Raw genomic sequence first — 25,185 nt, forward strand, 5'->3', positions numbered from 1 at the left:
TTAGCAATTGCCACATTTTATGAAATCTGGCAAATGGATGTCAAAACTGCATTCCTTAATGGTTTTCTTAAAGAAAAGTTGTATATTATGCAACCAGAAGGTTTTGTCAATCCTAAAAGGTGCTAACAAAATGTGCAAGCTCCAGCGATCCATCTATGGACTAGTGCAAGCATCTCAGAGTTGGAATATACGCTTTGATAAGTTGATCAAAGCATATAGTTTTATACAGACTTGCGGTGAAGCCTATATTTACAATAAAGTGAGTGGGAGCACTACCGCCTTTCTGATAAATATATGTGAGTAACATATTGTTGATCGGAAATGATGTAAAATTTTTCTGGAAATCATAAAGGAGTATTTGAAAGGAGTTCTTTAAAAGAAAGACCTCAGTAAAGCTACTTACATATTGAGCATCAAGATCTATTAAGATAGATCAAGACACTTGATAAGTTTTTAAAAAAGTACATACCTTGTCAAGATTTTGAAGTAGTTCAAAATGGAACAGTCAAAGAAAGAGTTCTTGCCTGTGTTGCAAAGGTGCGAAATTGAGTAAGACTCAAATCCCGACCACGGCAGAAAATAGAAAAGAGAATGAAAGTCATTCCCTATGCCTCAGTCATAGGTTCTATAAAGTATGCTATGCTATGTACCAGACCTATTGTATACCTTACTCTGAATTTGGCAAGGGAGTACAATAGTGATCTAGGAGTAGATCACTGGACATTGGTCAAAAATATCCTTAGTGAGGACTAAGGAAATATTTCTCGATTATGGAGGTGATAAAAGAGCCTGTTGTAAAGTGTTACATCGGTGCAAGGTTTTACACCAATCCAGATGAATCTAAGTCTCAATCTGGATACTTATTAAAAGTGGGAGCAATTAGCTAGAGTAGCTCCGTGTAGAATACACACGGCTCTGAATGTGACAGACCCGTTGACTAAAGCTTCTCTCATGAGCAAACCATGATCACACCTTAGTATTCTTTGGGTGTTAATCACATAGCAATGTGAACTAGATTATTGACTCTAGTAAACCCTTTGGGTGTTGGTCACATGACGGTGTGAACTATGGGTGTTAATCATATACAGATATGAATATTGGTGTTAAATCACATGGTGATGTGAACTAGATTATTGACTCTAGTGCAAGTGGGAGACTGAAGGAAATATGCCCTAGAGACAATAATAAAGTTATTATTAATTTCCTTATTTCATGATAAATGTCTATTATTCATGCTAGAATTGTATTAACCAGAAACATAATACATGTGTGAATACATAGACAAACATAGTGTCACTAGTATGCCTCTACTTGACTAGCTCATTAATCAAAGATGGTTATGTTTCCTAGCCATAGACATGAGTTGTCATTTGATTAACGGGATCACATCATTAGGAGAATGATGTGATTGACTTGACCCATTCCATTAGCTTAGCACTTGATCATTTAGTATGTTGCTATTGCTTTCTTCATGACTTATACATGTTCCTATGACTATGAGATTATGCAACTCCCGTTTACCGGAGGAACACTTTGTGTGCTACCAAACGTCACTACGTAACTGGGTGATTATAAAGGAGCTCTACAGGTGTCTCCAAAGGTACATGTTGAGTTGGCGTATTTCGGGATTAGAATTTGTCACTCTGATTGTCGGAGAGGTATCTCTAGGCCCTCTCGATAATGCACATCACTATAAGCCTTGCAAGCAATGTGGCCAATGAGTTGGTTACGCTATGATGCATTACGTAACGAGTAAAGAGAATTACCGGTAACGAGATTGAGCTAGGTATTGAGATACCGACGGTCGAATCTCGGGCAAATAACATACCGATGACAAAGGGAACAATGTATGTTGTTATGCGGTTTGACCGATAAAGATCTTCGTAGAATATGTAGGAGCCAATATGAGCATCCAGGTTCCGCTATTGGTTATTGACCGGAAACGGTTCTCGGTCATGTCTACATAGTTCTCGAACCCGTAGGGTCCGCACGCTTAAGGTTTCGATGACAGTTTTATTATGAGTTTATAAGTTTTGATGCACCGAAGGAGTTCGGAATCCCGGATGAGATCAGGGACATGACGAGGAGTCTCGAAATGGTCGAGACGTAAAGATCGATATATTGGATGACTATATTCGGACATCGGAAAGGTTCCGAGTGGTTCGGGTATTTTTCGGAGTACCGAGGAGTTACGGGAATACGGGGGAAGAAGTATATGGGCCTTATTGGGCTTTAGAGGAGAGAGAGAGGCAAGCCGTGCGCCCCCAATGACTAGTCCGAATTGGACTAGGGTGAGGGGTGGTGCCCCCTCTTTCCTTCTCTTCCCTCTCCCCCTTCCTTGTCTCCTACTCCTACTACATGGAAGCGGAGGAATCCTACTCCCGGTGGGAGTAGGACTCCTCCAGGGCGCGCCATAGGGGCCGGCCCTCTCCTCCTCCTCCACTCCTTTATATACGGGGGCAGGGGGGCACCTCTAAAAACAACAATTAATCTCTTGATCTCTTAGCCGTGTGCGGTGCCCCCCTCCACCATAGTCCACCTCGATAATATTGTAGCGGTGCTTAGGCGAAGCCCTGCGGCGGTAGAACATCAAGATCATCACCACGCTGTCGTGCTGACGTAACTCTCCCTCGACACTCGGCTGGATCGGAGTTCGAGGGACGTCAACGAGCTGAACGTGTGCTAGAACTCGGAGGTGCTGTAGTTTCGGTGCTTGATCGGTTGGGCCGTGAAGACGTACGACTACATCAACCGCATTGTGCTAACGCTTCCGCTTTCGGTCTATGAGGGTACGTGGACACACTCTCCCCTCTCGTTGCTATGCATCACCATGATCTTGCATGTGCGTAGGAATTTTTTTGAAATTACTATGTTCCCCAACTATGGTGTTGATGTAGAAGCCCTCCGTGGTCGATTCCCCCTTCGGCAGAGCGCCGACGAAGGCTCCAAGATGGGATCTCGCGGATACAGAAGGTTACGGCGGTGGAAATTGTGTTTCGTTGGCTCCCTGGATGTTTTTGGGGTACGTAGGCTTATACAGGAGGAAGAAGTACGTCGGTGGCTGCCCGAGGGGCCCACGAGACAGGGGGCGCGCCCTACCCTCTCGTGGCCACCTCGGCTGCTCTTGACTTGCACTCCAAGTCCTCTGAATCACGCTCGTTCCAAAAATCACACTCCCGAAGGTTTCATTCTGTTCGGACTCTGTTTGATATTCCTTTTCTTTGAAATACTGAGATAGACAAAAAAACAGCAATACGGGCTGGGCCTCCGGTTAGTAGGTTAGTCCCAAAAATGATATAAATGTGTAAAATAAAGTCCATAAACATCCAAAAGGGGTAATATAATAACATGGAACAATAAAAAATTATAGATACGTCGGAGACGTATGAAGCATCCCCAAGCTTAATTCCTACTCGTCCTCGAGTAGGTAAATGATAAAAACAAAATTTTTGATGTGGAATGCTACCTAGCATAATTCTCAATGTAATTTTATTTATTGTGGCATGAATGTTCAGATCCAAATGATACAAAATGAAAGTTCATATTAACATGAGAAATAGTAATACTTCAAGCATACTAATCAAAGTAATCATGTCTTCTCAAAATAACATGGCTAAAGAAAGTTATCCCTACAAAATCATATAGTCTGGCTGTTGCTCTATCTTCATCACACAAAGTATTTAATCATGCACAACCCCCGATGACAAGCCAAGAAATTGTTTCATACTTTAATAATCTCAAACTTTTTCAACTTTCACGCAATACATGAGCGTGAGCCATGGACATAGCACTATATGTGGAATAGAATAGTGGTTGTGGAAAAGACAAAAAAGGACACTGCTAGGGAAAACCTTATACACAGAAATTTAGCAACAGCGCGGGTCAAAAAAGCGCGCTAGTGCTATATAGCAGTAGCGATCTAAGAAAAACCGCGCTACAGATACGAACTTAGCAGTAGCGCTTGCGCCCGAGAAAGCGCTACTACTAATATTCCCATTGGCAGAATGCTAGGCTACGCATAGCAGTAGCATGCTTCGCAGAAACGTGCTACCGCTAGAGCATAATTAGCAGCGCGTTTCCTGAGAAGAGCGCTACTACTAACGGAAATAAAATAAGATGAAAAACAAATAGAAAAGTAAATGAAAATGAAAGAAATAGAAAAAGGAGAAAGGGAAAAATAAAATGTAAAGCAAAGTAAACAAAAAAGCGAAAAATCGGAGGAAGGCATAGCAGCAACGTTTGTTCGTAAGAGGCGCTATAGCTAACGTAGCTGCAGCGCATGTCCTAGACCCCCGCTATAGAAACAGAAAAGGAAATTAAAAAAGGAAGAAATTTGCGTAGCTATAGCAGCAGCGCGTTTTGCACAAAGCGCTATAGCTATCTTAGCTATAGCGCGTTTTGTGAAACGCGCTACCGCTAAGTTTGACTTAACCAAAAAACCGTTTCCCCCCGGCCACCACTTCTCCCCCAAATCCCTCAACCCACCCCGCACGCCGCCGTCTCCCCGATTCACCGTCGCCCCACTTCGCCGCCGCCGACGACGCCACCAGAGCCGTGCACCGTCGACGACACCGGAGCCGCCCCCAACGCCACGGAGCCGCGCGGCCTCGTCAACGCCACCAGAGCCGCCGTCGACGCCACCTTCCTCACCGTCACCGGAGACGCCCCTGCCTCCCTCGCCGTCACCGGAGACGCCCCTGCCTCCCTCGCCACCATTGCCTCCGTCGCCACCACCGGAGCCATCATCTGTAAGCCCCCACCCCTCCTCTCTCTCTCTCATGCATAGGTTAGCCAGTTTAATTAGGTTAATTATCTAGGTTTGGGCAAAAATTTAGTTAGGGCATTGACAGAGAAGTAGTTAGGTTAACTAGTTTAATTAGGTTAATTATCTAGGTTAGTGCAAAAACTTAGGGCTTTGACAGATAACTAGTCAGGTTAACTAGTTTAATTAGGTTAATTATCCATGTTAATTAGTGCAAAAATTTATTTTAGGCTTTGACAGAGAACTAGCTGCGTTAACTAGTTTAATTAGGGTTAATTATCTAGGTAAACTAGATTAACTAACTAGGTTAAATAGGTAGGTTAATTAGGTTCGTTGGATTAACAAGCTAGGCTAAGTAGATTGGCAAAGGTTTTTGATTTTTGAAAAGACCACTATTTTTCAAGGAAAAGAATTTAGGCAAATTTTATTTTTCATTGAAGTGGTCATGTTATATCTTTTCATTGAAGTTGTTCGATTGTGCCCAAGTGTCTTTGTTGTTTCCAGGGAATGATGCTGAGTGGCCTATGTTTTGCCGGAATGTTGATTCATTTCTGTTCTGGCAAATTTCAGGTTCTCGATTTGTCCACTTTTTAGCAAAGGTCATGCCGAAATTTCCCGTGAATTTCAGCATGACTTGTGCTACAAACTAGGACATATCGAGTGCCCGGGATTTGCCGCACCAGGAAGGAGTCAACATTCCTGCAAAACAATTGTCCTTTTTTATGTTATTATTCATTTTATTAGGTCTAGAATTAATTGACTAGATTTAATCATAGGAAACATGGCTAGCAACGATGAAGGACAGGGTTCTGGTGATTGCGACGATGTCTACCGGGCGGCAGACGAATTTTTTAGCCTTACCGACGATCAACAGATGTTGTTGCTGGGCCCGCCGGTGGCATCAGGGACTGAGACCGACACGCAGACCGGTGCTGAGACCGACACGCAGACCGGTGCTGAGACTGAGACCGGCGCTAAGATTCAGACCGGCATCGAGACCGGCGCTGAGACCGGTGTTGCCTCGGGGAGCAGATCCAGTGTTGAACCGAAAGCAAAGAGGCAACGGGTTCCTAACAAACTCAGGACTACTAGACTGGTGGTCACGGAGGTGGACAACGGCAATTTTGAGCCAAAGGCGCCCGAGGAAGCGCGCGCGTGCTACGGCAATCAAATAGGCTGCATCATACGGACAACCGCCACCATCAACGATCAGAATCTAAAGAAGATAGAAAATATGAGGAGCTCCCTCCTAAAGAAGTTTCACCAGATATTCTTGTTCCCGGGCCGGAATGAGAAGGATTATGAAGATCCAGACAAGGACCCGACAATGAAGAAGATAAACAAACACGCCATGACCAAGTTTAGCAACGCATTGGCCGCCTGGAAAAATCGAGTGAAAGCAAAGATCAACGACGGGGAACCCTATTCTGAGATTGTAAAGGAAAGTCCGACAATCACGGAAGAGCAGTTTCAAATATTCAAGGAGGCTTGCGAGGCCGAAGCTGCCAAAGAAAAGTCTAAGTACATGAAGGGGCTTCAAAAGAGGAACATTGGGACCCACCACCTCGGAAGCCGTGGTTACGGCGGAAAGAGGTCCAAATGGGTCAAGGAGGACGCGGAAGCCGCGAGTCTGGGCATCCCAGACCCCTTGGCGGATTTCACCGTCCCGCAGGAGCGTGACGTCCTGAGGGCCCGCCACCGTTGGGACTCACTGAAGAAGGTTTATGAGACAACACCGGTCATTACGGAGTTCATGAGACTGCTGGTAATTTTAGTTTCTGATCAATTCGACTGCACACATTAGTCATATTTGTAAACGATCCTTGTGCCCTTTGCAGAGAGAGCAGCACTGGATTGCGGCCGAAAGCGACTCGCCGTCTGAGGCATTGGCGAGGCCTAAGTGGGACACTCCATTCAACCGGGCGTTGAACATATTGAAACAACAACCGGTGGATACTCGACCGTCGTATGGACGCGTGCACGGTGTCGGAGACGGCGCCACGTGGAAGAAGTACTACCGTGAGACCACGGAGGAGAAAAAGGAAAGACGGAGGTTAACTGAAGAAAGCATCGACAAGAAGGTTGAGATTGCGGTTGAGAAGAAATCATCTCAGACAGTCGCAACAGCGGTAGCTGCCGCAAAACAGGCGATTGCAGATATATCTACTTCCTTTGTGACGGGCGTTCACACTTGGACAAGGGAAATCCAAAAAAAATGCAGAGGACTTTCCCCTTGCTGACTTCTTGGTAGCACATGCTCCCGCACCGGCTCCCGCACCTGCTCCCGCACCGGCTACCGCACCGGCTGCCGCACCAGACGTGCTCGGTGGTGCCTCCTTTTTGGCTGAGCTCGACGCCCTCACGGTATCTGCCACACCGGCCCCCTTCAATATAATTGTATAATCTCCTGTTTTCGTTGCCTTTCGGATGTCTCACGTCGCAGACTTTTCTTTGCAGGCCGACGAAACCCCGTGCACCATATTGTACACCATCGGCGAACAGAAGGTGGACGTGGGGAAGGGGACGATAATGGAGCCGAAGGAACCATTGTTCCACAGCCAGTCGATCCCCCCGAACGTCTTCAAGGTTTCCGTGGCCAGTGTCAAACCGGGCCACGAGAATTTGCCTCCTCTAATACTAGTGGGGGATGACGACGAGACCCCTCGGCGGCTTGGTGATTGTTGCAATGGGTGGGTCCTATTGTGGCCAAAGAGTCTGCTTCGTCTGGAGGCAGCCGGGAGCACACCCACGAGCATGCAGCCTCAGCAAGGTATGAACATCAACACCCCACCTACCCAATTAGCGTCGGGTGTCGGGTTGGGTGATAGTGGACGGGGTAAGCAGGTGGCTCCATTAGTCGCTGATGACGTCGCCATGGATGAGGATGAGGATGACGATGGCGCTGAACAGTATGTCTATACTGGCGCCTCCTCAGGGTTTGAGCATCATGAGTCGGTGCCTGAATTCCCATCTCAACGTGTTATTGATGACCATCCGGTGGTAAAGAAGCCTAGGAAGACAGCGAGGAAAGGCAAAAAAGTTGATTCTATGATCCACCCGCCTCAGCAGCCTCGGCTTCAGGACCATGTAGATATCCCCGATGCGGATAAATGGCATATTCCCGGTCGACCAATCCAACCTGAAATAGCGCTACGCGCCAGATTCGGCGATCTAAGGAGACTTCATGACGATGTGCTGCGGGTAGAGAAAGGCCTCATCGCCTCGAAAGATCCAGGATACCCACTCTACGTGGTTAACGTTCCGCGGCAAATGTCGTACGTCGACTGCTTCCCCGCGGATAAGTTCTTCCTCCAATTCGATTACATATTCGACATGTTTCACGTGAAGAAGCTGGATTTTACTTTTGTCCGCCTTTACGCCTTGCACATGAACTACATCATTGGGGTTGAGCAGATACGTTTTATCTGTGTCGCTGACCCGTACTACATGCACGAGGGCTTCTTGGGAGTCTGTGCACAGCATCGTGAATACGCGAGGGATTACATCATCAGTTTCATGCTCGCCAATAAGGACAAGGAGGCGATTCTCATGCCTTATCATCCCGTGTAAGTCATCCGCGCTGCTATCCTTCCTTCGATTTCAATAATTCATTTGCATGGTGGAGGCTAATTAATTTGAGGTGTACGTATTTTGCGCAGCGGGGGGCACGCCATCCTCATCATCCTCTACCCCCGATTCTCCCACGCTCTTTACTTGGACTCGTCGAAGAACGTTCACAAAAAGGATTACACCCACATCAAAGATGTTCTCGATAGTGCTATGTTTTACTACCAAGCAAGGGGTGGAGAGGTTAGGGACAAGAAGAGAAGGGGCGGCAGGGCTGCCTTCAGCCATAAGACTGACTTCTGCTGCATCCAGCAACCAAACGATTCTCTTAAGGATGGATTCTATGTCCTACACCACATGCTGGAGTACCGACGGGATCACCAGAACCTTCACATGGCACCTAGATCTGGCGATGCCATATTCTGCAATGGGCAAAGGACATAGGAGATATCGAGGATCATCGACTTCGAGCTGACTTCTATAACATCCAGCGTGAACTTGCCCAAATCATCATGAATGAGGTCGTCGGAAAAACAGGGATGTTCCATGCAGAAGGACAAATGTTGCGGGAAGACGTCCGAACATGGATAGCCTCTCAGCGTCTCGACATGAAGCCTTTCACTAAGCTCGATGACTATCTCCCTGACTTGGATGGATGGCACGACATGATGGAGTGATTGTCGATATATGACAATGTGTCCGTTTAGTCCATACTTTCTTTTATGACAAAACTTTGAGTTATGCACGGTGAAACTTTATTTGTGATGTAATTAAACCGTCCTCCTCCTCGACTAGCGAAAATCACTCTAGTTAGGTCATTTTGGGTACGATGAACTTTGTTATTTATGCTTATGATATGTTGTTTCTATTTTTGCCAAGTCTGTCTCTTTCTGTTGCTCAACTATATATGTTGCATATCATCGACTCATGTGACGATGCAGGTGCATAGATCATAGATGGCGAAGAAGTGCTATGCCAGGAGTATATATACGACAAGTGGCCGGAGTGTCAGGCCCAAGTGTACCGGTTTTCGGTTTCCGAGCGACATGCAGTACTTAGTTTAGGTTCACGCTAATGCGAGAGAGGGATATGAACTCATGTACTCAAAGTTATAGCTATTCTCGCGTATATCATTGTTTAGATGGATGACGATGTATTTGCAAGTAATCGAGACTTGTATCTCTATTTTCGAGATTGATGACGAGAGACCACTTTGTGTTGGATGATGATTATGATGATGACATGATTTGATGAGACTAATTGTATGTATATGCTATGATTACATTTGTATGTGGATGATATGCTAAAGATTATTGTATAAAGCCTATTCAAATGCAAAACAAATAAAAAACAAATATGCAGGGAAAAAAACTAATAAAACTAGTAGTAGCGAGGGGGGATTTAGCAGTAGCGCCGACTTACCAGTAGCGCTTCCCTGTAAACTGCGCTGTAGATAATATCAGTAGTGTCCTTTTCTAAAGAGCGCTGCAGCTATTCATGTGTAGCAGTAGCGTGGGTCAACAGGCGCTACTGCTATACGTTAGCTATAGCGCCTTATTAGTAGCGCCGGTACCCGCGCTACTGAGAGGGCCAAAACCCGCGCTGCTGCTAGGCTTTTCCCTAGTAGTGGGAGAAGATAGTCTCACATCAACTAGGCGTATCAACGGCCTATGGAGATGTCCATTAATAGATATCAATGTGAGTGAGTAGGGATTGCTATGCAATGGATGCACTAGAGCTATAAATATATGAAAGCTCAACAAAAGAAACTAAGTTGGTGTGCATCCAACTCGCTTGCTCACGAAGACCTAGGGCATTTTGAGGAAGCCCATCAGTGGAATATACAAGCCAAGTTCTATAATGAAAAATTTCCACTAGTATATGAAAGTGACAACATAGGAGACTCTCTATCATGAAGATCATGGTGCTACTTTGAAGCACAAGTGTGGAAAAGAGATAGTAGCATTGTCCCTTCTCTCTTTTTCTCTCATTTTATTTTTTTTTCTTTTCCTTTTTTTTCTTTTTTCTTTCTTTTTTTCTTTGGCCTTTTTTTCTTTTTTTCCTTTTTTTTCTTTTTGGCCTTTTTTTTCTTTTTTTTTCCTTTTTTCCTTTTTGTAAAGTCCGAAGTCTCATCCCGACTTGTGGGGGAATCATAGTCTCCATCATCCTTTCCTCACTGGGAAAATGCTCTAATAATGAAGGTCATCACACTTTTATGGATTTACAACTCAAGAATTACAACTCAAAGCTAGAACAAGATATGACTCTATATGAATGCCTCGGGTGGTGTACCGGGATATGCAATGAATCAAGAGCGACATGTATGAAAATTATGAAGGTGGCCTTGCCACAAATACAATGTCAACTACATGATCATGCAAAGAGCAATATGACAAAAGTAATGCGTGTCATATGAACGAAACGATGGAAAGTTACATGGCAATATATCTAGAATGGCTATGGAAATGCCATAATAGGTAGGTATGGTGGCTGTTTTGAGGAAGGTATATGGTGGGTGTATGGTACCGGCGAAAGTTGCGCAACACAAGAGAGGCTAGCAATGGTGGAAGGGTGAGGTGCGTATAATCCATGGACTCAACATTAGTCAAAAGAACTCATATACTTGTTGCAAAAATCTACAAGTCATCAAAAACAAAGTACTACGTGCATGCTCCTAGGGGGATAGATTGGTAGGAAAAGACCATCGCTCGTCCCCGACCGCCACTCATAAGGAAGACAATCAATAAATAAAATTGTGCTCCAACTTCATCACAAAGCGGTTCACCATATGTGCATGCTACAGGAATCACAACCCTTAACACAAGTATTTTTCATAATCACCTCAACTAGCATTAATTTAATATCACTACCTCCATATCTCAAAAAAATTATCAAGCATCAAATTGATCATAGCATCCAATTCACTTTCTATGATAGTTTTTATTATACCCAACTTGGATGCTCATCATTCTAGGACCAAATTTGTAACCATAGCAAATACCATACTGTTCTAAAAGACTCTCAAAATAATATAAGTGAAGCATGAGAGACTAGCAATTTCTTCAAAATTGATTCACCACCGTGCTCTAAAAAATATAAGTGAAGCACTAGAGCAAAAACTATCAAGCTCAAAAGATATAAGTGAAGCACATAGAGTATTCTAGCAAATTCTAATCAAGTAGGCTTATCCCAAAAGGTGTGTACAGCAAGGATGATTGTGGTAAACTAAAAAGCAAAGACTAATATAATACACGACGCTCCAAGCAAAGCACATATCATGTGGCGAATAAAAATATAGCTCCAAGTAAAGTTACCAATGAACAAAGACGAAAGAGGGGATGCCTTCCCGGGGCATCCCCAGCTTAGGCTTTTGGCTATCCTTGAATATCTTGGGGTGCCATGGGCATCCCCGAGCTTAGGCTCTTGCCACTCCTTATTCCATAGTCCATAAAAGCTTTACCCAAAACTTGAAAACTTCACAACACAAAACTCAACAGGAAATCTTATAAGCTCCGTTAGTGAAAGAAAACAAAAACACCACATAAGGTACTGTAATGAACTAATTCTTTATTCATTTAGGTGTTAAACCTACTGTATTCAAACTTCTCTATGGTTTATAAACTATTTTACTAGCCATAGATGCATCAAAATAAGCAAACAACACATGAAAAACAGAATCTGTCAAAAACAGAACAGTCTGTAGACATCTGTAACTAACGCAAACTTATGGAACTCAAAACATCCTATAAAAATAGGAAGTCCTGGAAATTTTGTCTATTGATCAGCAGAAAAAAGAATCAACGCAAAAGCACGTTTCTGTGATTTAACAAAACTAAATTCGTGTGCGCAAAGTTTCTGTTTTTCAGCAGAATCAAATCAACTATCATCATAGGTTATCCTATAGGTTCTACTTGGCACAAACACTAATTAAAAGATAAAAACACATATAAACAGAAGGTAGAACCAAGATTTATTACTAAACAGGAACAAAAACAAAAACACAAAGAAAATTGGGTTGCCTCCCAACTAGCACTATCGTTTAACGCCCCTAGCTAGGCATAAAAGCGAAAATAGATCTAGGTAGTGCCATCTTTGGCATTAAATTCATAAATAGCTCGCATGATAGATTCATAAGGTAATTTGACTTTCTTTCTTGTAAAGTGCTCCATGCCTTTCTTTAATGGAAATTGAATCTAATATTCCCTTCCTTCATATCAATAATCACACCAATCGTTCTAAGGAAAGGTCTACCAAGAATAATAGGGCAAGAAAGATTGCAATCTATATCAAGAACGATAAAATCTACAGGCACCAAATTTCTATTTGCAACAATGAGAACATCATTGATCCTTCCCACTGGATTTTTAATGGCGGAAACACTATTAAAAACACTCATGAGTAATCATCAAGATCATGGAAACCTAGAATATCACATAAAGTTTTCGGAATCGTGGAAACACTAGCACCCAAATCACACAAAGCAAAACACTCATGATCTTTAATTATAATCTTTATAGTAGGTTCCCACTCATCATTAAGTTTTCTAGGTATAGAAACTTCCAAATTAAGTTTTTCATCATAAGATTGCATCAAGTCATCAATGATATGTTTGGTAAATGCTTTGTTTTGACTATAAGCATGAGGAGAACTAACAACGGATTGCAACAAGGAAATACAACTGAGGGAGTCCTGGACTAGGGGGTGTCCGGACAGCCGGACTATCATTATCCGCCAGACTCCAAGACTACGAAGATACAAGATTGAAGACTCCGGCCCGTGTCCGGATGGGACTTTCCTTGGCGTGGAAGGCAAGCTTGGCAATACGGATATGTAGATCTCCTACCATTGTAACCGACTCTGTGTAACCCTAGCCTCCTCCGGTGTCTATATAAACCGGAGGGCTTTAGTCCGTAGGACAACATACATTACAACAATCATACCATAGGCTAGCTTCTAGGGTTTAGCCTCCTTGATCTCGTGGTAGATCCACTCTTGTACTACCCATATCATCAATATTAATCAAGCAGGACGTAGGGTTTTACCTCCATCGAGAGGGCCCGAACCTGGGTAAAAACATCGTGTCCCTCGTCTCATGTTACCATCTACCTAGACGCACAGTTCGGGACCCCCTACCCGAGATCCGCCGGTTTTGACACCGACAGCTGCCTTGTGGCGCCTCCGGAGCCTCCTCCTGATGGGTCCCTTCCCGGGATCCCACCTCGGTGTCCTCAGCGTCGCGAGGGGTGGAGGCAGTCGGGATGGAATCTACATCTGACAGAGCCAACGACCCGCTCGACGAAGTAGGGAGATCATCATCGGCCGGACTGCAGGCAGTGTGCGGCATTAGAAGGACACTATGTGACACAAAAGAGAAATTATAAATCATTCAGGAATCCAGACACTTACGATCTTGGCGGAGGCCTGGCCCTTGAGGGCCACTCTTCGCCAATGTTGGCGTTGGCGGAGCTGTCCGGGGGAATAGTCCTTCCCCTCTTGGACCCTTCGGCCTCCCCTGTTGGGGAACCTTCCTCTTCCTCTCTCCTTCCTCTGGGAGAGAGTCCTCTTTCTCCTCCTCGTCTTCGGGGGAGGAGTCCGCCTCGGAGCCATCGGACGATGAGTCCGATATCACCTGGTGCCGGGAACCTCTGCGAGTTCCCGTGGCCTTCTTCTTGGCCTTCTTCTCCGGCACCACATAGAGTGCCGGGACCAGCAGCCCCATTAAGCGGGCGTCCGCTGGGTCTTCGGGAAGGGGAGCCGGGCAGTCTACCTGTCCGGACGTCCTCTGCCAGTCCTGTCAAAGGCATTGGGAGTTTTAGATCCCACATAGAGTTAAACTATGAAAGAAAACAACTGTCCCATAGAGGATAACGAAGCTTACCTCACCGGCCGGGCGCTTGGTGTTGAATCCGCGATCTTCAGTCGCGGACGCGGGGTTTCTCCGCCCTTGAACAGCACCCTTCATACGGCTTCATACATCGTGTCGAAGAGCCCGCTCAGAGTCTGGTGCTGTGCCGGATCAAACTCCCACATGTTGAAGGCCCGTTGTTGGCAGGGGAGAATCCGGCGGATGAGCATGACCTGGATCACATTGATAAGCCTAAGCTTCTTGTTCACCAGGGTCTGGAGACAGGACTGGAGTCCTGTCAGCTCCTCCGAACTGCCCCATAGCAAGCCCTTCTCCTTCCAGGAAGTGAGCTGCATCGGGATACCAGATCTAAACTCGGGGGCCGCTGCCCATTTTGGGTCACGCGGCTCGGTGATATAGAACCACCTCGATTGCCATCCCTTGATGGACTCCATGAAGGCCCCTTCGAGCCAGATGACGTTGGGCATCTTGCCCAACATGGCGCCTCCGCACTCCGCTTGAGTGCCCTTCACCACTTTCGGCTTGACGATGAAGGTCTTGAGCCACAAGCCGAAGTGGGGCTGGATACAGAGGAAGGCCTCGCACATGATGATAAACGCCGAGATGTTGAGGATGAAGTTTGGCGCCAGATTGTGGAAATCTAGGCTGTAATAGTACATGAGCCCCCGGACAAAGGGATGCTACGGGAAGCCCAGTCCGTGGAGGAAGTGGGGAAGGAATACGACCCTCTCATGGGGCCTGGGGGTGGGGATGAGCTGCACCTTGTCGGGCAGCCGGTGCGCGATGTCGCCGGAAAGGTATCCGGCGCTGCGCAGTTTTGCGATGTGCTCCTCCGTAACGGAGGAGGCCAGCCATTTGCCTCCCGCTCCGGACATGGTCGGAGAAGGTCGAGGCGAGATGCGCGGACTTGGGCGCTGGAGCTCGAGTGCGCGGAGATGGATAAGCAAAGGAGGAAGAAGGTGTAGGTAAAAAGGGTGGATCCTTATCCCCTTATATATGGGAGGACGAAGACTATGAGTCCCCACCGGCCTGGTAAACCTCGCTTATCTGCCAAGCGCCACCATCAATGGCGCGGTTGGGTTACCCACGTCCGTATTGATGAGAATCCCGGAATAAGGGGAACACGATCTCTGCTTCGACAAGACGTGCCAAGGAAACCGCTTCGCTAAACGTGCTAAGGTGGTATAAGAAAAAACGATTCAAGTAAAGGCTTGGTAGTGGCGTGACGTCATGCTACAAGATACGTCAGCAGATTGAACTTGTGTACATAATATTCTCTCTACGGGGAAATGTGGAAATTATTTTGCAGAGCCGGACACTATACTCGTGTTCGCAATCTTCTATGAATTATTCGGAGGAGGAACCCGCCTTGCAATGCCGAACAATATGCGCGCCGGACTCATCGTCATTGAAGCCTGGTTCAGGGGCTACTGAGGGAGTCCTGGACTAGGGGGTGTCTGGATAGCCGGATTATCATCATCGGCCGGACTCCAAGACTATGAAGATACAAGATTGAAGACTTCGTCCCGTGTCCGGATGGGACTTTCCTTGGCGTGGAAGGCAAGCTTGGCAATACGGATATGTAGATCTCCTACCATTGTAACCGACTCTGTGTAACCCTAGCCCTCCCCGGTGTCTATATAAACCGGAGGGTTTTAGTCCGTAGGACAACAACCATTACAACAATCATACCATAGGCTAGCTTCTAGGGTTTAGCCTCCTTGATCTCGTGGTAGATCCACTCTTGTACTACCCATATCATCAATATCAATCAAGCAGGAGTAGGGTTTTACCTCCATCGAGAGGGCCCGAACCTGGGTAAAAACATCGTGTCCCTTGTCTCCTGTTACCATCCGCCTAGATGCACAGTTCGGGACCCCCTACCCGAGATCCGCCGGTTTTGACACCGACAACAACCTTCTAAAGAACAATTATCATAATCAAATTCCTTGAAATCCGAAATAGTGGGTTCAATGCTATTTAAAGTCATGACCTCTCCAATCCCACTTTTACCAAATTTAGCATCAAGATCTAAAAACTCCGAATTTTTGGGACGCCTTCTAGGTAAAGTTGATTCATCTTCAGTCCCATAATTATCAACATTCATATTGCAAAACAAAGATCTAATAGGAGACCCATCAATAACTTTAAGATCTTCATCATTATTTTCATCTAACTTTTCTGGTTTGGCAGCCATCTTATTGTCTAAGGTGGCTTGCTTATCAGAAATTTTGGCTATAGCATTTTCAACCCGGGCAATTTGAGAGTTCACACCATAAAATTCTTTATTCATATCATCAAGCTCTTTGTTCATAAACCCCAAAAAACCTTTTTGTTCCTTAAGCTCTTTTCTGAAGAAATTATTATGCTCAAATTGCAAATTTATAAAGCTTCTAATATTTGGTTCAATCTCTTCCATCCTTGTAAGAAGGTGGTCGGTACTCTTAGGCAAAGCCATAAGGAGAAACAAGCACACAAGCAAACAGAAAAAGGGCAAGCGGAAGAGAGGACGGGATTGGGGAAGAGAGGGCAAATAAAACGGCAAGGGTGAAGTGGGGGAGAGGAAAATGAGAGGTAAATGGAAAATAATGTAAATGCAAGGGAGATGAGTTTGTGATGGGTACTTGGTATGTCTTGACTTGAGCGAAGACCTCCCCGACAATGGCGCCAGAAATCCTTCTTGCTACGTCTTGAGCTTGTGTTGGTTTCCTTGAAGAGGAAAGGGTGATGCAGCAATAGTAGCGTAAGTATTTCTCTCAACTTTTGAGAACCAAGGTATCAATCCAGTAGGAGGCTCCTCAAAAGTCCCACGCACCTACACAAACAAACAAAGAACTCGCAACCAATGCAATAAAGGGGTTGTCAATCCTTTCACAGCCACTTGCGAAAGTGAGATCTAATAGAGATAGTATGATACGATAAATATATTTTTGGTATTTTATAATATAGATGCAAAAAGTAAAGATGCAAATAAAAGTAGATTGGAAGAAAATATGATAAGAGATAGACCCGAGGGCCATAGGTTTCACTAGTGGCTTCTCTCAAGATAGCATAAGTATTACGGTGGGTGAACAATTTACTGTCAAGCAATTGATAGAAAAGTGAATAATTATGAGATTATCTAGGCATAATCATGTATATAGGCATCACGTCCGCAACAAGTAGACCGACTCCTGCCTGCATCTACTACTATTACTCCACACATCGACCGACTCCTGCCTGCATCTAGAGTATTATGTTCATAAGAACAGAGTAACACATTAAGCAAGATGACATGATGTAGAGGGATAAACTCATGCAATATGATATAAACCCCATCTTTTTATCCTCGATGGCAACAATACAATACAGGCCTTGCAACCCTTTCTGTCACTGGGTAAGGACACCGCAAGATTGAACCCAAAGCTAAGCACTTCTCCCATGGCAAGAAAGATCAATCTAGTAGGCCAAACCAAACTGATAATTCGAAGAGACTTGCAAAGATAACTCAATCATACATAAAAGAATTCAAAGGAGATTCAAATATTTCTCATAGATAAACTTGATGATAAACTCACAATTCATCGGATCTCGATAAACACACCGCAAAAAGAGTTTACATCAAATAGATCTCCACAAGAGAGGGGGAGAACATTGTATTGAGATCCAAAAAGAGAGAAGAAGCCATCTAGCTAATAACTATGGACCCGAAGGTCTGTGGTAAACTACTCACAACTCATCGGAGGGGCTATGGTGTTGATGTAGAAGCCCTCCATGGTCGATTCCCCCTCCGGCAGAGCGCCGGCGAAGGCTCCAAGATGGGATCTCACGGATACAAAAGGTTACGACGGTGGAAATTGTGTTTCGTTGGCTCCCTAGATGTTTTCGGGGTACGTAGGCTTATATAGGAGGAAGAAGTACGTCGGTGGCCGCCCGAGGGGCCCACGAGACAGGGGCACACCTTATAGGGAGGTGCCATACCCTCTCATGGCCGCCTCGGCTGCTTCTTGAGTTGCACTCCAAGTCCTCTGGATCACGTTCGTTCCAAAAATCACGCTCCCGGAGGTTTCGTTCCGTTTGGACTCCGTTTGATATTCCTTTTCTTCGAAATACTAAAATAGGCAAAAAAACAGCAATACGAGATGGGCCTCCGGTTAGTAGGTTAGTCCCAAAAATGATATAAATGTGTAAAATAAAGCCCATAAACATCCAAAAGGGGTAATATAATAGCATGGAACAATCAAAAATTATAGATACGTTGGAGACGTATCAGTCCATTACCCGTGCCAATACCCGTCGGGCGCTACGGTTCTAGCTATATTAGCGATGCTATATGTATGATACTATTCGAGGTGTATTAGTGATAATATTCGACGATGTACGGACGCAAGAGATGATGCAGTTTTGCTTATAATTGAATGCATGCTAATTTGAATACTACTTTATTTTATGATTTGGTTTTGCTTATTGAATGCTCAAATTGGAAAAGTACTACTACTTTGAATGCTAAAATTGGAGAGCACTATGCAAGGCGTATGCATTTGATTAGTTGATAGCTTATAGGGTTTTTGTTTTTGCAGAAATCTAGGAGACCGCCCTCCATCATCCCCGCCGTTGTCCCCATCACCGTGACCCCCCTCCGACCTCGAGGTGAAACCAGCCAAATCTCCATGTCAATATGAGTCCTATAAGATATTTTGAAATGTGTTTGCTCATATTTTCAACCATTGAAATGTAATGGCCATCAAAGTTTGAATGCTCATGCGATGTACATAAAAACATGTATATTTCCATTCCGGCAAATTTCAGGCGCTCGATATGTCCTTTTTTAGAAAGATAATTAAACGATATTTCGGGTTGACTTCAAGTCTGTCGAGTCTCCACCATATATGAGACGACGAAGAATCCTGGCTGTTTTCGTGGGGGTAGCTTCACCTTCGTTCCCGTGTGCTAGACAATTTGGTGTAATGCACTTGGGAATGAAAGGAGGAGCTACCATCATCGACGGTCGCAAATGTCAGAGAGGAATTAGTGAGGAAGATTCTCCACCATATATGAGAGGACGAAGAATCCCGACTGTTGTCGTGGGGGTAGCTTCTCCTTCGTTCCCGTGTGCTAGACAATTTGGTGTAATGCACTCGGGAACGAAAGGAGGAGCTACCATCACCGACGTTCACATATATACACCACGTGAGCTGAGAGTTTTCAAGAAAAGACTCGACAGACCGATAGTCAACCCGTGATGAATAATAATGTTCTAATTTAGTTTTTGTAGTACATATATTTAATTGTACAAGTTTAATCTTTGAATTATGAACGCAGGAAATGTCGTACTCGGACGACAAAAGTCTCCCGGGGGAGTGCGACCGGTGCCACGACGATCGAGGTCTGTGCGACAGGCCTCACCTGGACAAAGATCGGTGCTTCAGCATTAAGCTCAAGGAGACCTTCGATGTTGAAACGGTATGCAACGACGATGAGTGTTTTTTCATAATTAAGCATGACTTCAAATATTTCAACCTGTACTTTTCATCTTTTACAATTCTACTAGCTTATCCCATGCCATGCAAGACGCTATGTCTTGGAGAGGATGGGTTTTGAAGACCATGAATGTTTCAAAACAAAGAAAATTCACCTAAGGACCCATCATGGTGTGGATTTCGAAGTAAAGCTGTACAATTCTGAGAGCGTAACCCATTTTGGTTGTAAAAAATGGGAAGCACTTTGCAAGATGTATGGTTTTGATGAGGGTATGCTTGTCACCATGGATCTTGGTGATCCTGAAATCGAGCAAGACAATATGGACATTTGGGTCCTTGTTGATACGCCTCCAATTCTACCACTATGTGAGTTTCTCAAACATAGTTATTAGCTAATTTATATTATTTATTTCAAAATAGTTGACAACTTATTTCCATTGATAGCTTATTTTCATTCTTCAAAGAATGTGCGGAAGATGGTAAACAGAACCTACTACACCGAAGGCTCCGAATTAACTTATCAGGAGAAAAATCATCTGATCGCATTTTGTACTGATCTTGAGAATTACAATATCTACAATCAAACTCCTCAACATTATGGTCAATACATGCCACTAGTGCATGTGTTGAACTACGGTAACTTCCATGGAGATGCCCTGGTAAGATTTTTTACTATTACGACATCCGTGCATCTTTTGCATACTTCTAAAACTAGTACATCATTGCTAACTATGAAGTTATTACTATGTCTTTCAATAGAGAATCCCGATGGCTTGCGTGCCTCATTTGATGTATCAGAATGGTAGCCTTGATGTTTTGAACATACAGCTGGGTCATCCTACGAATCTCAACGGTCCATACCAGATTTCTAAAAGAAGTGGAGACATGAAAATCAAAGAATGGAAAAAATGTATGGACAGTCGTAAGGAGGTTCTTGGAAGCAAAAAGAAGCGAAGCGCAAGAATTGGAGACAGGATGATCTCCATTCTCCATAATGGAGAGTCAGGGTCTATATTGTTTTATGCTATTTTACCTTAAAGTGGGTATTTAGGTCTTACCTAATACTGATGATCATGTGCTAAGAACAATTAAGTAGGGTTGGTTCGATGACTATGAGGATGATGATCGTATGACTTGTTATTAATAACAAGTAGAAGTTGTATGATGATCATTGGTAGGACTTGTTCTTATGATGATGCATGATGTGAGCATGAAGAGTTATTATATATCAGTGGGTGAAATGAACATGGATTGGACTGAAGTGAAGGCAACATGCATGTGGTGCATGTAGAAAGTAGTACAATACAAACTTGATCAAGTTAGGATTAGTATTACTTTTGACATGCACCACATGTTGCCTTCACTTCAATCTAAGCCATGTTTAGGCATAGCAGTAGCATTGGTAAATCAAGCACGGAGATAAGAGAGGAAACTTCTCTCTATTAGCTAGCTAACAACCTAAATTAACCCCCAAAACCCCTAAACCACCCCCTTTAAAAAAACCTCATCTCCTGCCAGCTGCTGATGCGTGGATGCCTTTTGGTCCCGGTTGGTGCCACCAACCGGGACCAAAGGGCCACCTGCCTGGGCTAGCTGTAGCGGCCACGTGGAGGCCCATTTGTCCCAGTTCATGTAATAACTGGGACTAAAGGCCTAGGGATTTAGTAACGACCATTTAGTCCCGGTTACAGAACCGGGACAGATGGGCCTTACGAACCGGGACAAATGACCCTTTTTCTACTAGTGTTCTCTGCCTTCAGTACGAGGGCATGGACAAGCCCATCTACATGTACGACCAAGACTGATGCTTCTGCTCCACCTATGGCTACATATGATTGTTGCTACAGAAAGGAGCGTGTTTGAAAAACCTACTTCTAGACTTGATATAGTTAATGATCATTTTTGTTGGCACCTATAGTAGTTCTAATTGCACACATATTTATTCTCAGTTGGATACGATCATTGTGAAGTTGCACACACGGCGATCATTTTTTGTTGGCATCTATAGTACTTCTAGATATTATGCACATAATTGTTCTTAGTTGGATGTGGTCATTCAGAAGTTACACGGTGATCATTTTTTGTTGGCATCTATAGTAGTTCTAGTTGCACACATAGTTGTTTTCAATTGGACACGATCATCGGAAAGTTGCACACACGGCGATCTTTTTTGTTGACATATATAGTAGCTCTAGTTGCACGCATAGTTATTTTCAGTTGGACACGGTCATTGGAAAGTTACACACACGGTGATCATTTTTTTATGGCTTCTATATTAGCTCTAGTTACACATATAGTCGTTCTCACACTACTAGAATCTGGTTTTGTCCCGAGTTTTGATACTTTGGCAAGTTCATTCTATCGGGAGCTCGGTAAACTTGTCTCTGCCAAGTTTAATCTGAATTTTGTCTCGACGGTGATAAGCAACTCGGCAGAGCTATGCCTTTACCAGGTTCCAACAAAAAATAACTAGGCGAACTTAATAAATTTGGCAGAATTACATGTTCACTGAGTTCCTGCGGAAATACACTCAAGTGGACCCTGCTATACAGTAGTCAACGAAGCCGTGGTGGCGGCCTTTGTTTGCCGAGTTTCGTCTAATGGAGAGTCGATAAAAAATCAATTTTGTATTTTTTAAATGCGGAGTTGCACACTCTAGTCAAAATAGTCGCAAACATGGAATTCAGATCTTTCAAACCGTGCATCGGAATTCAGATCCGTTTTCATCATTGGAATCCTCATGACGAGTTCTTTCAAACTTCATCCCGCATGGATATGTTTTGATGAATTTTTTATGCCAACTTTGGTGCCATATGGTGCAACTCTATTATTACATCGTGCAATTTTAGTACAACATGGTGCAACTTTTTCAAAACCATTTTTTAAAGTTGTATGATCGTAATTCTTATGAGATTTGCAACCTAGTAACCACGACAACCATTTTTTAGTGATGTGCAACTAGTCTACTAGCCGGCCAACTACCTACTAGTTAATGTGCAACCCTCCCCTTCCCTATTCGTGGATGATATATAATTTTTCATCGTTGTCATACCATGCCCCCACCTACCCCTATCAGCTATATGTGCAACTTACTCTATTGTTTCAACTAACTTTTTAGTAGTCAACGGGCAACTCCTTTCCCTCCATACTTGTGTATATGTAGTTTTAGTTGGCAGGGGCAATAGAAGTAGTTGCACAGAATCTGCCAGGCAGTTGGCCAGGGCAACAGATAAAGTTGCACATCTCACTGACATGGATTTGTTGAATGGTGAAAAAATGCACATCCATAGACCATGAGGGTGCAGAAAAGTTGTCTACAAGTGAGACCCTCAAGATGCACATCACACTAGTTGGGGTGGGTGGGAAGGGGTGCTAGCAATGAAAACTACACATCCACGGGTACGGGGAAAAGTTACACATACACATAAACCATTAGGTAGTTGGCTGGGACAGTTTACGAAGTTGCACATCCACTGCTTGGCAGCTGAAAAAGTTAGCAAATAGCAAAAATTGCACTTCCCACTAGAGGAGAAGAGTTGCACATCGACTACTAAGCAGTTGGATGGGGCAGCAGACGAAGTTGCACATCTCACTTGATATTGGGTAGTTTGAGGCGATGTGTCATCATTGAAAACTGCACATCCATGGATAGAGAAAAATTTGCACATCGACTATTAGGTAGTTGCACATCAACAACTAGCCAGTTGCACAAAACAGTTATAAAATTGCACAAAAAGATTTTTTTTCAAAACATATCCATGCGGGATCTAGTTTCGAAGAGCACATCGCAAGGATTTCAGTGGTGAAAGCGGATCTTAATTTTGATGTTTCGTTGAAAAGTTATGGCTTTTTTAAGAAACAAAAATTGAAAAACAAATTAGATTGTCAACTTCCTTTTGTGTACAGGGGACCACGTACTCTCCTTTTCCATCGGTCGCTCCGAAACTCCACCTGGCGCGTGAGCGCCCACTAGAAAACCTTGAAAATGCGCACGCGCTTTTTGGTCGTCCCGAGTGGCCAGCTCGTGGCCACTCGATCCTTGCGCCAACCCACGCTATCCGATAAGGTCCCACCCCAGCCCACCGACAGCCTATCTCTCTCTCTCATCGTCGCACAACCCACCCATCCCATATACGACTCGTCTCTCTCGACGTGCCTCCCTCTCTTTCCTCTCTCTCACTCCCCCCACGTTCCTGGATCGGAGGGTGCTCGCTGGCCTTTCCCTCAACACCGGCTACCAGAAGCCCCCCATCAGCTGGCTACGAGGAGCCCCGCACTAGCCAGCTAACACACTCCACCGGCTCATCAGAGGAGGGGAGGACCAGCCTGCGTGGCTCTGCCCCGAGGTCCTCGTCGTACCACCACCATGATGGTTGGGTTGCCCGCACCACCGCCAGACCAGTCCACCACGTCATCCAGTCAATGTAGAGGCCTGGATTTTGCTAGATTCAGATACAACGACGGTTGGCCCAGTTCTGCGCATGTTGTTCTCTTGTTGGACTCAATCTGCATGAGCGCATTCCTTTTGATAATGTAATTGTGCTCCTCTTGTTTTAAATGAAGAAAGGAAGAGACAAATTCATGATTGAGTGGGAGATTGTTTGCTTCTGAATGTACAGACAGCCGAAGCAATGAACATTTTCCCTACGGTGATGAAAATGGAACTGAATACATTTTCCCTGTGAATCAATGACTATAATTTTCTGTTGGCATCCATAGTAGTTTTAGTTGCATGAATAGTCTTTTTTAGTTGAATACAATTATTGGGAAGTTGCACACACAACGATTATTTTTTTGTTGGCATCCATAGTAGTTTTAGTTGCACAGATAGTCATTCACAGTTGGATACAATCATTGAGAAGTTACACACATGATGATCAATTTTTTGTTGACATCTATAATAGTTCTAGTTGTACATATAGTCATTCTCAGTTGGATGCAATCAGTGAAAAGGTGCACAAATGGCGATACTAAGTTGGCTCACCTAGCAGCAGAATTGCACACTCCTGTCCATCGCAGATGCACGACCATGGAATTGCACACTGTCGCATGTATAGTCGCACACGCATGGTCGTGGAGTTGCAAACTCTCATCGATATAGACACACATGCATGACCATAGAGTCGAACAATCTCGTCCAGATAGTCGCACACGAATTGATTGTGGGAGGTGCTCATGCCAGGCCACGGAGTTGCACACTCTCATCAATATAGTCGCACATTCATGGCCACAGAGTCGCACAATCTCGTCCGGATAGTTGCACACGAATTGATTGTGGGAGGTGCTCATGCCCGGCCGCGGAGTTGCACACTCCCGTCGGCATAGTCGCACATACATGGCCACAGAGTCACACAATCTCGTCTGCATATTCGCACATGAATTGCTGAGGGAGGTGCTCACGCCCGGCCGTTGAGTTGCACACTCTCATCGGCATAGTCGCACATGCATGGCCACAGAGTCACACAATCTCATCTGCATAGTTGCACATGAATTTTTGTGGGAGGTGCTCACGCCCGGCCGCGGAGTTGCAC

This window comes from Triticum aestivum, chromosome 1B (genome assembly GCF_018294505.1).
Source record: "Triticum aestivum cultivar Chinese Spring chromosome 1B, IWGSC CS RefSeq v2.1, whole genome shotgun sequence".
Lineage (NCBI taxonomy): Eukaryota > Viridiplantae > Streptophyta > Magnoliopsida > Poales > Poaceae > Triticum > Triticum aestivum.